Consider the following 13,512-nt stretch of genomic DNA (forward strand, 5'->3'; position numbering starts at 1 on the left):
TCTAAATCATTTGATTTTTTTTTGGAGCAATGAAGGTGAAGTTATGCTTTAAAGACAGATTATTTTTAATAGAGTTCACATTTTACCTGAAAATTGTAAAAGGGCAACAGAAAATTCATTACAATATGTTGCTAAGAGGAACAAACTAATGTTTTTTCTAAGACTTAGAAAACTATAACAAGTGAAAATATACAGCACTAAAATATTGAATGCAAAAGATTCATTTCTAAGCTGTCTATCAAATTCACTGACACTTATGTTCTCAGTATCACAATAGAGTAGAAATGTTAGTGACATCAAAGGTTGATATTTCTACTTAAAACTGAAGACTGGGCAGAAATATTACATTTAACAGATACGACATGTGAGTATTTTGCCAACATTAATGCTTAACCACTTGCAAACAGAGATCTAAAAGCAAAAGGCACATGTTCTAATGACCTGTTCAGGTATAAAATTTAGAAAAGTTTAAGTATTTTTCATATATTTTTTTAATGTGTGGAAACTACTTTGCACTCTATAACTTCAAAGTGGCATGGGCACCCTAAAGTGAAAGGTATATTCCTCTTAAACGTCTCACTAAGCTACATTAAATTGTATTTTCACTACAGAGATCCTAAAGAGATACTATCCAGGAACTCTGATTTTTAAGCAAAAAAGACAGACTGTCACTTTATACACTACTAGGTTTGCTATTTTTACATTGTAAGTTTATATATTTTAATTAGAACTGCTTATGTTTTTAGCAGCTTGGCCCATCAAATATTACTCTGACATTTATCATTACCTGACTGATTCAATGGCTTTTTACGTCTAATTAACTGTGTAAGTATACTTTTTACCTCTACCAAAAATCCTGTGATTCATAAACTCGAAATTAAAGCATATTAGAGTGACGTCTTCTTAAAATATGCTTTCAATGTTTGGTTTGCATCAGAAAATAAAAACGGTGACAAAACCTTTCAACATTTTAAAGTTTTCAAAGTTCAAAATCTTGCAACTATTTTTCCCCAGAGAAAACTCACATATTAGAACACAAAGCCAACAAAATTGTTTTGAATACAAAGGGAAGTCTTTGTAACAAACTGAAAATTCACATAATTGCAACTAGACATGAATATGGAGCAATACCCTGCTGAAGCCCAAACAGCTGCATAATCTATTAATGCCCTTTAAGTGGACAAATTGAAAGAGCCAATTCACAGAGGTCTAGTCCCAGGATCCTTTGCAAGGATTCACTGTTTTGAATGCCCAGCACTTCATGAGTCAAGTTCAGGTTTTCTTCCCACTGTGTGGACACTCTTGCAAAAGAACACTGGAAGCAGTGGAGGCACAGAAGCAATCAGCAAAAAGAATACACAGCTTGAATTACAGCATAAGACTTGAGGAAAAGTGACTGTAGATGGCCAAAAGTTTTATGAAAAGAAAAAAAAGAGTTGGCAAACATTTTAATCTTAAAATCTGGCAAGCATAAAATTAGTAGACAGCTATGGAAACCAAATAAACCTTTGCTCTCGCATCAATTTTTCACTTCGAAGTTAATTACGAAACAAACATGAATCGTACACTAATATAACACCAAGACCACTCCCAATCTATATACAACCAAGAGAAAAGAGAACTGTGTACTTAGTGAATCCAGATTGTTTAAAGATCTCTGGGACCTGCTTGAAAGAACATCAAGGTGATTATCATTTTAGGTAGCAAACAGGTTAAAGTTAAGAGTAGTTTATTCCATTTCTAAATCAGCAGCAGCAGAAAACAACAGCAAAAATAAATAAAAAGAAAGCAATGTCACAACCATAAAATTTATAACCGAGATAATATGAAAACAAGGAGCCTGCAAAAAGCTCTGGAGCTCCCTGACTGCATGCAGTAACAACACTTTTTAAGCATCAAGTATTCAAAGGATGTATTGTACATTATTTGTGGGAGCCCAGAAAGTTTCCCAAATCTTATCAGCTAAAAACAATTTAGAAGAGAACAAGCCACTGAACAATTTGGTCCCACTTCACTTTTGATTAAAAATACCCTACTTATATAAAGAATCAGTATCTAGACTATTAGGAACAACTTTTAGCAGAATATATACAGAGCAGGGCAAACACTTTCTTAGAATTTTGAAGGATTCCGGATAGTTCAAATTGCTCTTCCTACAAAAGAAATTAATCCTGGGCACTTTCTCTGGCACAGCTGGTGGTTTATTGTAGTAGTTGATAAAAAGACCACCCTGACATTAGCAAAACATGACTGGGATCACTAAGGATAAACTGAAAAACACCTCAATCGGGAATAAAAAATAAAAAAAAAATGGCCGGGTGTGGTAGCTCAAGCCTGTAATCCCAGCACTTTGGGAGGCAGAAGCAGGTGGGTCACAAGGTCAGGAGTTCAAGACCAGCCTGGCCAAGATGGTGAGACCCCGTCTCTACTAGAACTACAAAAATTAGCTGGGCGCAGAGGCAGGCGCCTGTAATCTCAGCTATTTGGGAGGCTGAGGCAGGAGATTTGCTTGAGGTTGCAGACATTGCACTCCAGCCTGGGTGACACAGTAAGACTCTGTCTCAAATAAATAAATAAAAATAAAAAATATTTCCCTGGCCAATACACATTGCCTACAAAAGTAAGATACATTTGAGCTTGCAATTCCTGGTGTCTGTCTCCTGACTCCTTAGGGAAAAGATTACAAGGTGTGTAGGAGGAGTTGGGGAGTTTGACTGAATAGGCCATTCAGTCAACACTGAACACAAAGGAAACATTAAGGAAACATACAGATAAGAAAGCATAAACCAAGCTGATAGGATAAGGTATCTTTCTACAAAAAACACAGTAAATTGCTTTGTTTTAGGTCTCAAGGGATAAACAAGGTTACGATTCATACAAAATAAAAAGAAACCCAGATCACAATAGTGAGACAAAAGTAAAAGAGAAGACATTTATAATACTCAACTATTAAGATTTTAAGAGTCATACATTTTCATGTGCCAAATAACATACCACAGATCATCTAAGAAAAAGTGCTAGACATACAAAAACGAAGAGAAAATAGACTGGCCAACTTTAAATTCCCTCTCTCTCCTTGGAGGCCTAAACCAGAAAAAAAAAAAAAATATTACATAAAAGACAAAGGCTAACTCTTCATATAGCTACCAAAAGAGCTTTTCTCAACCAGTTTAATCAGTCACAAAGAAAACGAACAATTCTGAAAAGCAAAAGTTGAATAGGTAACATTCTCTGTGAACTATACAATAACATTCAAAAGTTAATAGAGTTAGTTTATTCATTCACCAAATCTTTTGAACGTCTATTATGTGCTGAAGATACCACAGTAAATAAAATGGATATAGTCCCTACCATGGTAGAAACTTATGGTCAAGTCAGACCAGTGCTGTCTCACAGAAACATGAGAGCCATATGTGATTTTCTATTTCCCAGTAGTCACATTGAAATATAAAAATTGGCTGGGCACAGCGGCTCACGCCTGTAATCCCAAGACTTTCAGAGGCCAAGGCAGCCAGATCACTTGAGCTCAAAAGTTCAATACTAGCCTGGGCACCGCAGTGAAACCCCATCTCTACAAAAAAGTTTTAAAAATTTTTTAAATTATCCGGGCGTGGTGCTGCGCCTGTAGTCGCAGCTACTTGGGAGGCTGAGGTGGGTGGATCTCTTGAGCCAGGGAGGTTGAGACTACAGTGAGCCAAGATCACACCACTGCACTCCATCCTGGGCGACAAAGGCAACACCATGTCTCAAAAACAAACAAACAACAACAATAACAAAAATTAATAGGCCAGGAGCGGTGGTGCTCGCCTGTAGTCCCAGCTACTTGGGAAGCGGAGGCAGGAGAATCACTTGAACCCAGGAGGCAGAGGCTGCAGTGAGCTGAGACTGTGTGCACTTCAGCCTGGACGACAAGACTCCGTTTCAAAAAAAAAAAATTGTTTTAATTAACAAAAACAGTAATAGTATATTTTAACACAATATACTTAAAATATCATTACTTCAATATGTAATCAATATTTTAAAAATTGAGATATTTTCATTGTTTGTACTAGAAATCAAGTTCCTATTTCATACTCAGTACATCAATTCAGACTTGCCACATCTCAATAGTCAAATGTGACTATTTAAATAAAACATGGTAGCCATTAGCCACAGGACTATAAATTAAGATAAATATCTATTATTGCAGAAGACTCTGTATCTCTGCTGTCCAACACAATCGCCACTAGCCACATAAGGCCACTGAGTGAGCACCTAAAATGTGACTAACACAAATGAGGAACCGAATTTTTAATATTAAATTAAATTTAAATTTATTTAAATAGCCACAAGTGGCTGGCAGCTACAGGAGTGTATGGATCTGAAAGAAGAAATAGACGCTAAAACAATTCACACAAACTTAATGAACTGGAGTTGTTACAAATGTTTATGAAAGAAAAGCCCAATATAAAATGAGCACATGAAGCCAACAGAAAGACCTAACCTATTTTGTGGCATCAAGGAAGGATTCCTCAAGGAAATCACAACTAACCAAAACAAAAGCATATGCAAAGGTCTTGAGTAGAGAAAACTGAAAACACAGTAGAAATAATGAAGAAAAGTAAAAGGGGTAAAATAATATATGCTATTTGTAGGAGACTGATTTGGATCACAAATCGAAACTCCACAGGAAGGCAGGAGGGGTGGAAGCAGCCCTACCATTTGGAAATAAAAAATAAAAGTCTCCCAAACAAGTCCTGAAACAAAGCTTGTCCCACTGTCCTCACTCAGTAGTCATTCCAATCTTCTGTCAAATTCAAAGTCAAGTCAAGCACTTTGCATACGTGCCATTTGTGCCAGCAGATCCCTTCACTTGGGAAACTTCCTCCAACTTCTTGATTTTAGAACTCAGAATCACAGTTCCAAATTTTCTACACAGGACAAGTTTTGGAGCAGTGATCCAGTTGGAAGATGGGGAAGAGGCCTGAAACTGTTTGCAAAGCAATCTTTCTTTTCTTTTTTTTTTTTTTTGGAGATGGAGTCTCACTCTGTCGCCCAGGCTAGAGTGCAGTGGTGCAGTCTCGGCTCACTGCAACCTCTGCCTCCAGGATGCAAGTGATTCTCCTGCCTCAGCCTCCCGAGTAGCTGGCATTACAGGCACCGGCCACCACACCCAGCTAATTTTGGCATTTTCAGTAGAGATGAGGTTTCGCCACGTTGGTCATCAGGCTGGTCTTGAACTCCTGACCTCAGATGATCTCAACCACGCCTGCAAAGCAATTTTCACAAAATATTTTGCCAAAAAAACTTAGTCATTTCAGTCAGGTGCAGTGGCTCACGCCTGTAATCCCAGCACTTTGGGAGGCTGAGGTGGGTGGATCACCTGGGGTCAGGAATTTGGGACCAGCCTGGCCAACATGGTGAAACCCCATCTCTACTAAAAATACAAAAATTACCCAGGCATGGTGGCACATGCCTGTAATCTCAACCACTCAGGAGGCTGAGGCAGGAGAATTGCTTGAACCCAGGAGGCAGAGGCTGCAGTGAACCAAGATTGCACTACTGCACTCCAGCCTGGGCAACGGAGCAAGACTCGTTTTTCTTTTTTTTTTTTTTTAATGTTTTGATAGATTGGGAAAGCTAAAGAAACTCCCATACACACCTTGGTGCCACTGATCAATTTAAATGTGACATCCTCAGAGAGACAGTCACAGATCATCCGATTAGCACCTTCTATTATTTATTTACTTCCTAGGCACTTGTCGAAATCTGAAATTCTTTATTCGTTGGTTTGTCTATATTGACAGACTAACTGCATTAAGTCAAGAGACCTTGTCTTGCACACAATTGTGTCCTCAGTACTTGGCACAACGTCTAGATGCAGCAGGTACTTAAATACTTGTTGAAAAAATAAAAACTGCAACTGTAGGGATTTTTAAATATATAAACATAAAAATATTACTCATCAAAATTTAAGTAATAGTTAAAGCTATGCTCAGAAGAACATTCAACAGCATTACATATTTTCATTATAAAACATAAAATATTGTAAAAGTTGCAATTTTTTTAAGTTAAAAAATTCAAAACTGGCTGGGCACAGTGGCTCACGCCTGTAATCCCAGCACTTTGGGAGGCCGAGGTGGGTAGATCACCTGAGGTCAGGGATTCAAGACCAGCTTGGCCAACATGGTGAAACCCCATCTCTACTAAAAACACAAAAATTAGCCAGGTGTGGTGACACACCCCTGTAATCCCAACTACTCAGAGGGCTGAGGCATGAGAATCACTTGAACCTGGAGACAAAGGTTGTGGTGAGTCGAGATCATGCCATTGCACTCCCGCCTGGGCAACACAGTAAGACACTGTCTCAAAAAAAAAAAAAAAAAAATCAAAACCAAAACTAATTTGAAGCCCAAAAAGAATAAACTAAAAAATCTGAGGACTAACATAGCAACAACCAAAAAAAGGGGATAGAGGACAGACTTAAATAACAAAAAAAAACCACACATTTGTTTACAAAATGAAAATACTATGCCCAGTGTATACAAGTATGCACTGGTACCAAATCATTGATATTTCAATAAAACCTAAAAAGAACCAAGAATATGTGCATTTAACATATGATAAAGGCAGCTTTATTTCAAGGCGACAAGTTTTTGTTTTTTTTTTTAGTGGGGCCGAAATGTTTAAGAAAAAATAAAGGAAGTTATTTCACTTCATATATATCAAAATAAATCCCAGATGAACAGAAAAAGACAGATGTGAAATATGAAACTGTAAAAGAACTAGAAAAAAATTTATCTGGGCAGGAGAAACCTTTAAATATAAAAGCAAAGTAGAAGCCATGAAAGAAAGTATTAACCTAATTTTCTTAAAAGGTAAAAGCCATTGCCTGTTTTTGTTTTGTTAAAAAAAAAAAAAAAGGCCGGGCGCGGTGGCTCAAGCCTGTAATCCCAGCACTTTGGGAGGCCGAGACAGGCGGATCACGAGGTCAGGAGATCAAGACCATCCTGGTCTACACGGTGAAACCCCGTCTCTACTAAAAAATACAAAAAACTAGCCGGGTGAGATGGCGGGCGCCTCCCAGCTACTCGGGAGGCTGAGGCAGGAGAATGGCGTAAACCCGGGAGGCCGAGCTTGCAGTGTGCCGAGATCCGGCCACCGCACTCCAGCCTGGGCGACAGAGCCACACTCCGTCTCAAAAAAAAAAAAAAAAAAAAAAAAAAGAGAGCAAGAGAAAAGAAAACACTGTAAGGTAAATGAAGAGTTAGGAAAAATATTTGTAGGCCATGCCCAATGGCTCATACCTGTAATCCCAGCACTTAGGGAGGCCGAGGCTGGTGAATCACTTGAGCCCAGGAGTTTGAAACCACTCTGGGCAACATGGTGAAACCCCATCTCTACAAAAAATTGCCAGGCATGGTCCCCACCATGCCTGTAGTCCCAGTTACATGGGAGGCTGAGGTGGGATAATCACTTAAGCCCAGGAGTAAAGGCCACAGTGAGCCATGACTGCACCACTGCCCTCCAGCCTGGGTGAGAGAGCAAGACGTGTTTCAAAAAACATTTTAAAAAAACCAAACGTGTGTGTGTGTGTATATGTATACGTGTGTATATACAAATGTGTATATGTATACTTGTAGTATATGGCAGAGTTGCTATCCTAAACCCTAAAAATATAAAAGGTTTAAAAGGGTATCACAAACATAAACCACCATCCAAAATGGGCAAAAGATAAACCAGATGTCCAAGATCCATGTTTATTTACCATCATAATTAATTAAAGAAATATATAATGATTCCTATAGAAAGGGAAGGAAGGATGGAGGGTAGATGGATAGACAGATAATGTTGGTGGGTAGATGGATAGACAGATAATGTTGGTGGGTAGATGGATAGACAGATAATGTTGGTAAAGATATACAAGAAATGTGTATTCTGTCATATTTTTAGTCAAATTTGATATTAAAGTTTGATGTCAGTCAAAATTTAAGAACCAAATTTGGCAATATTTATGAAAAGACTTTAAGAAATGTTCATATGCTTTGATTCAGTGATTGTAAGACAGACTAGACCCTAAGGACACAACGACAAATACACAGAAGTAGCTCTTATGATATTTATCACACTACTTATAAGAAGAAAAAAATAATAAACGTAAGTTACATCCAACAGATAACTAATTAGGTTATAGTACTTTTATAAGATGGAACTGTCCCTGGGGGTAACCCTGGTCACATGTCTACTGAGCATTTGAAATGTGGCTAGTCTGGGTCAGACACGGTGGCTTACAACTGTAATCCCAGCACTTTGGGAGGCAAAGGCAGGTGGATCACTTGAGACCAGGAAAAGACCAGCCTGGCCAACATGGCGATAACGCGGTATCTACTAAAACTATAAAAATTTAGGCAAGGCGCGGTGGCTCACGCCTGTAATTCTAGCATTTTGGGAGGCCAAGGCAGGTGGCTCACCTGAGGTCAGGAGTTTGAGACCAATATGGCCAACACAGTGAAACCCCCTCTCTACGGAAAATACAAAAATTAGCTGGGTGTAGTGGCATGCACCTGTAGTCCCAGCTACTGGGGGGAGGCTAAGGCAGGAGAATCGCTTGAACCCAGGAGGCAAAGGTTGCAGTGAGCCAAGATTGCACCACTGCACTCTAGCCTGTATACTAGAGTAAGACTCCATCTCAGAAAAAAAAAAAAAAAATTAGACGGGCGTGGTGGTGCACACCTGTAGTCCCAGCTACTCAGGAGGCTGAGGAACAAAAATCGCTTGAACCTGGGAGGCGGAGGTTGCAGTGAGCTGAGATGGCACCATTGCACTCCAGCCTGGGAGACAGAGCAAGACTCTGTCTCAAAAAAAATAAAAATAAAAAAAAAGAAATGTAGCTAGTCCGAATTGAGATGTACTTTAAGTGGAAAATACACAACAAATTATAAAGACAGTCTAAAAAAGAAAACTATCCCATCAACAATTTCTTACACTGATTACATGTTGAATTCATAGTTTTTGGGTTAAATAAAATGTATTTCACCTGTTTCTCTTCTTTTCATAATGTGGCTACCAGAAAATTTTAAATTACTTAATGTAGCTCCCATTCGTGACTAACATTGTATTTCTAGTGGACTTTGCTGGTCTGAGGTATACAAACCACAGTAAGAGGTTTCCATTTTATTTGGTATATTGCAAAGCTACTGGGGAGTTTTGAGTCAGAGAATAAGATACTCTAATTTACACACTTAAATGAAACAGAAGAGTAGTAAAGTTGAAGCAATGGTACCAGTTAGATGACCTCTATTACCATCTTATATAAAACAAGATGGTGAGGCAGATTACATTTTGGTAATTTCTTAAGAGCCAGCCTGAGAGTGTTTAGAATTGATTCTTAATAGGCCGGGCATGAGCGCCGGCCCATAATCCCAGCACTTTGGGACGCCGAGGTGGGCGGATCACAAGGTCAGGAGATCGAGACCATACTGGCTAACATGGTGAAACCCCGTCCCTACTAAAAATACAAAAAATTAGCCGGGTGTGGTGGCAGGCCCCTGTAGTCCCAGCTACTCAGGAGGCTGAGGCAGGAGAATGGCGTGAACCCGGGAGGCGGAGCTTGCAGTGAGCCGAGATGGTGCCACTACACTCCAGCCTGGGTGACAGAGCGAGACTCCCTCTACAAAAAAAAAAAAAAAAATTCACTCTTAATAGTTTAGGATATTAAGAAAACACACACAAAGACCAGGGATATACCTGACAAAATGTTAACAATAGTTATCTATGATGGTGTTATAGGTGGCTTTTCTTAGTAACTTTCTATTCTTTCTCAAAGTTTGAGGGGGAAAACCCCATATACACATTGTCCTTACAATCAAATAAAAAATGAGGTTTTTAAAAGCAAAATACAGCCCTACCAAAACAAAGCATCCTGATATTTGTCTGCAAGCTACATATAGAAAAAATGAAACCATCTTTTACTCCCACGCCTTCAAAAAGGTTATTCAACGCTACATGTAAATTCACACTTACATACATGAATGAAACATGAAACACACACAAACACACCTATCTTCAGGATATTAAGGAGATACTATTCCCTAATTTGTCACTGTGTCTCTGTTAGCATAATGAAACAGATCCTTGAGAAGCACACCTTGTGGGCATTCTCTAATCTAAAAGATATTTAAATATTCAGTTAACAAATCCTGAAACACCACACAACATTTTCGAAAGTATTCCAAAGGATACAAAATGTAATTCCACAGAATAACACCTTGGTCCTAATGCTTTCCCTTAAAGGGTGTGTGCCATTTGACAGGTGTTTTCCTTAACTAAAGTCTGTGCAAAACTGGAAGAATAAGCTTAGGACAAGTTTCTTCTACATGAGTATGCTAAGGCACAAGAGAAATTCTTAAGCAATTTGCTAGAGATTAGAGGGGAGGAGAGGAACAGCAGAAAGGGTGATTTATTTTACATACAATCCAGCGTTTTTTCTACTATATTTATTATTTTTGCATTGAAAAGGAGATACCAAACAGTGCCAGACTTTTTACAATGTGACTTCAAAGTAAGAGGGTCATTACACATAGGTTAATAGGAATTTTATGTTTTCATGCAAATGTTCAAATAGGTTGAACTAGTTCAATCACTATGGCTATGAATCTTCTATTTAAACATAATAGAGAATCCTAACGTTTTTCATTCATTTTATTTCTAAGTTATTCAATCTATTCTAGTCCTGATTACCTAATACCTTCTAATGCAATCCACATTAAGTATTTACTCTAGAGAAATTATTGTACATGTGTACCAAGAGCCGGAAACAAGAAATGTTCATAGAGCAAGACTGTTTACAGCAAAACAAAATAAAAAACAATAAAAACACGGTCTAAGTGCCCATGAGTTACGGCAGATTAACATGTCACAAAGCAATGAAATAAACTACAGCCACATACTATTTTTATAAAGCTCAAAAGAAAAGCAAATTAAATGCCACAGTTTCGGCATACAAACACATATGATAAAATTATTTTTCAAAAAGTCAAGGAAGTGACATACACAAAATCCACTGCACAGATAAACTCATAGACAAATGCAAGTTTTACTAATGTTCCAGTTTTGGGTTTGGGGGGAGGAGTCAAGGATTTATGACGTTTTATCTGTTTATACTTCACTGTATTTTTTTTTGTGGTATTAAATATATTTTGGTTACTTCTTATAAACTTTACTGACATATAGTTGACAATAAACTGCACATATTTGAACTGTAAAACGTGTAAGTTCTGACATATGCATACACCCAGAAAGTTATCACTACAAGATAATAAATCCATCGACCCCTGTATTTTCTCCTGCACATTTGTGATCTGTCTCCCTTTAAATATACTTTAAAACTTACAAAAGTAAAAATAAAAAAGACAACCTGTTTTGGAAACTTAAACTTGCACATTTTGCAAAACATTTCCCCTAGGGCTCTGGAGAAACTATACGTAAACTCAGAAAGTGCCTTAAACTTGGTGACATAGTTACTGAACAACTAACCTTAAAAGTTTATGGTATTTTACACTTTTGAAAAATCAAATTCCGACTTTGGTTTGAAAGAGGAATTTAATCCTGTTTCTCGGAGCATCAAAATCATTAATTCTGCCCAGTTTTGTTTTTTTGTTGTTTTGTTTTTTGAGACGGAGTCTCCCTCTGTCGCCAGGCTGGAGTGCAGTAGTGCGATCTGGGCTCACTGCAACCTCCACCCCCCGGGTTCAAGCGATGCTCCTGCCTCAGCCTCCCAGTAGCTGGGACTACAGGCGAGCACCACCTCAGCTGGGCACCACGCCCAGCTAATTTTTGCGTTTTTAGCAGAGACGGGGTTTCACCATGTTGGCCAGGATGGTCTCGATCTCCTGACCTCGTTATTAGCCTGCGTCGGCCTCCCAAAGTTCTGGGATTACAGGCGTTGAGTTACCGTGCGTGGCCAATTCTGCCCAGTTTTTATGGCCCAACAACCTAATATAAATGACCTTTAGGTAACCCCAAGGCCCTAACTTCCTCACAACTGGTCACAACTTCCGAGTTGTGAAGGTAAATCATAGCGTCCCAACTGTGTGGGTTAGCACATGACTTCGAAACCAAGTTTAAAAGATTTCAAACACAATATTCTTTTGTACTTCTTTAGGTGGCTAAAACTTGAAAATAACTATTTCAAAAGGGCAGACGAAAAATTTAGAATCCTAAGCAAGCTAAACCCAAGCACGGAAAAAAAGAGACCGATTCCCTTTCCGGTGCCAGTCAGGAGTTGGAAACACTGGGCTGCCTCCGGCTGGTTTCCGAAAACACGGCAGGTGGAAAAACATCCCGAACAAGACCTGAGACTGTGGGGGGGTAAGGGGGAGTTGACGCGCCCCAGGGTGCCCAGGGCCCTTCCGACCCTCACCCGCCAACCGCTCCGAACCCGCTCTGGGCGGCGCGCGTCGCGGCCTCCGCGGCCCTGAAGAACTGAGGCTCCCGACCCCAGCGCGACCACCCTGACACGAAGTGGCCCCGGGCTGCGGGCGCCCGCGCGCGTCTGAGGTGAACCCGCCGATCCCCGGTCCCCGCCCCCGGAGCGGGGAGTCCTGGCCCTCTCGCCCGCGGCCCCCGCGGGCCCACCACCTGCTGCGCCGGCCAGCCGCCCTCCGCTTCCGGCTCCCGGGAGCCGGGAGGGGCCGGGGGCGGGCCTCGCCTGGCTGCAGCCGGGTGGGGGAAGGGAGCGGGCGGGGGAGGGGCAGGGCCGACCAGGTCGGGCCCCGCGGGCCGCGCTATTCACCTGGCGGCGGCTCTCTCCGCCTGACGCGCTGCCCGCCGCCGCCGGTAGCCGCTGGTGAATGGGGACAGGTAAGGCCGCCGAACCCCTGCTCGCTCTGGCTCCGCCACCGCCGGCCCCTCCGTCTGCTGTTTATTAAACTTTTCTGTTTGGTTGTTCGGCCTATGACGCGACCGCGGAGGAGAGCCACTGGATTGGCCGGCTCCCGGGGCTGACGCGGTGGGCCCCGCCCGCATCCTAATTATTACCGGCGCGGGCGGGGCCGCAGGCCGGAGGAGGCGGGGAGAGGCGGGGTCAAGGCTCGGGGCGCACGGCAATTGGCCGGAGGCGAGAGAAGAGGCGGGGCGGAGCGAAAGGAGATACTCCTCCTCCCTCTGCGCCTCCACCGTCGCTTGCTCCGCTGCGGTCTCTGGGCTGCAGTTTCCCTACCTCCAGTAGCTACGGGAAAGCGATTAAGAGGTGCTGCGGAGACTTTTAAGGGCTTGATAGGTTCAGGTACCTTTGCTACCTCGCAGGGAATGGCGTGTCCCTGTCCCGGATTGAGGCACCAGAGAGTTGCCGTCCACCTGCCACTTGTGCAGGAAGGAATTCTGCGCTTCTGTCTTCACATGCAGGCCGGCGCCTCGGTCTGCAAGCGCGAAGTCCGAGCTCAGGGCGCATACTGGAAAGCAGTACTCTGCCCTGTCCTGAACTGGGACTTGGAAATAGAAGCAAGACGAGAAACGTGCATGCACACGTGTGCA

At 41.3% G+C, this 13,512-nt stretch overlaps 1 protein-coding gene across 4 annotated transcripts in view; it reads right to left on the bottom strand.

The window, feature by feature from the left end:
• ZFAND6 (zinc finger AN1-type containing 6) overlaps nucleotides 1-13,015 on the bottom strand; it is an 82,545-nt gene extending 69,530 nt beyond the window's left edge. The window contains exon 1 of one of the 4 annotated variants that reach the window (XM_033189234.1): nucleotides 12,773-13,015. The gene's annotated coding sequence lies outside the window, so the exon portion shown is untranslated. Of the gene's footprint in view, nucleotides 1-12,618; nucleotides 12,671-12,772 lie in introns of those variants that run through there. The other 3 variants (XM_033189233.1, XM_033189238.1, XM_033189235.1) reach the window with 3 other exon arrangements.
• Between the last annotated feature and the right edge of the window lie 497 nt (nucleotides 13,016-13,512).

The sequence above is a fragment of the Trachypithecus francoisi genome, unplaced genomic scaffold, assembly GCF_009764315.1.
Source record: "Trachypithecus francoisi isolate TF-2019V2 unplaced genomic scaffold, Tfra_2.0 Lachesis_group3, whole genome shotgun sequence".
In the NCBI taxonomy this organism is placed as follows: domain Eukaryota; kingdom Metazoa; phylum Chordata; class Mammalia; order Primates; family Cercopithecidae; genus Trachypithecus; species Trachypithecus francoisi.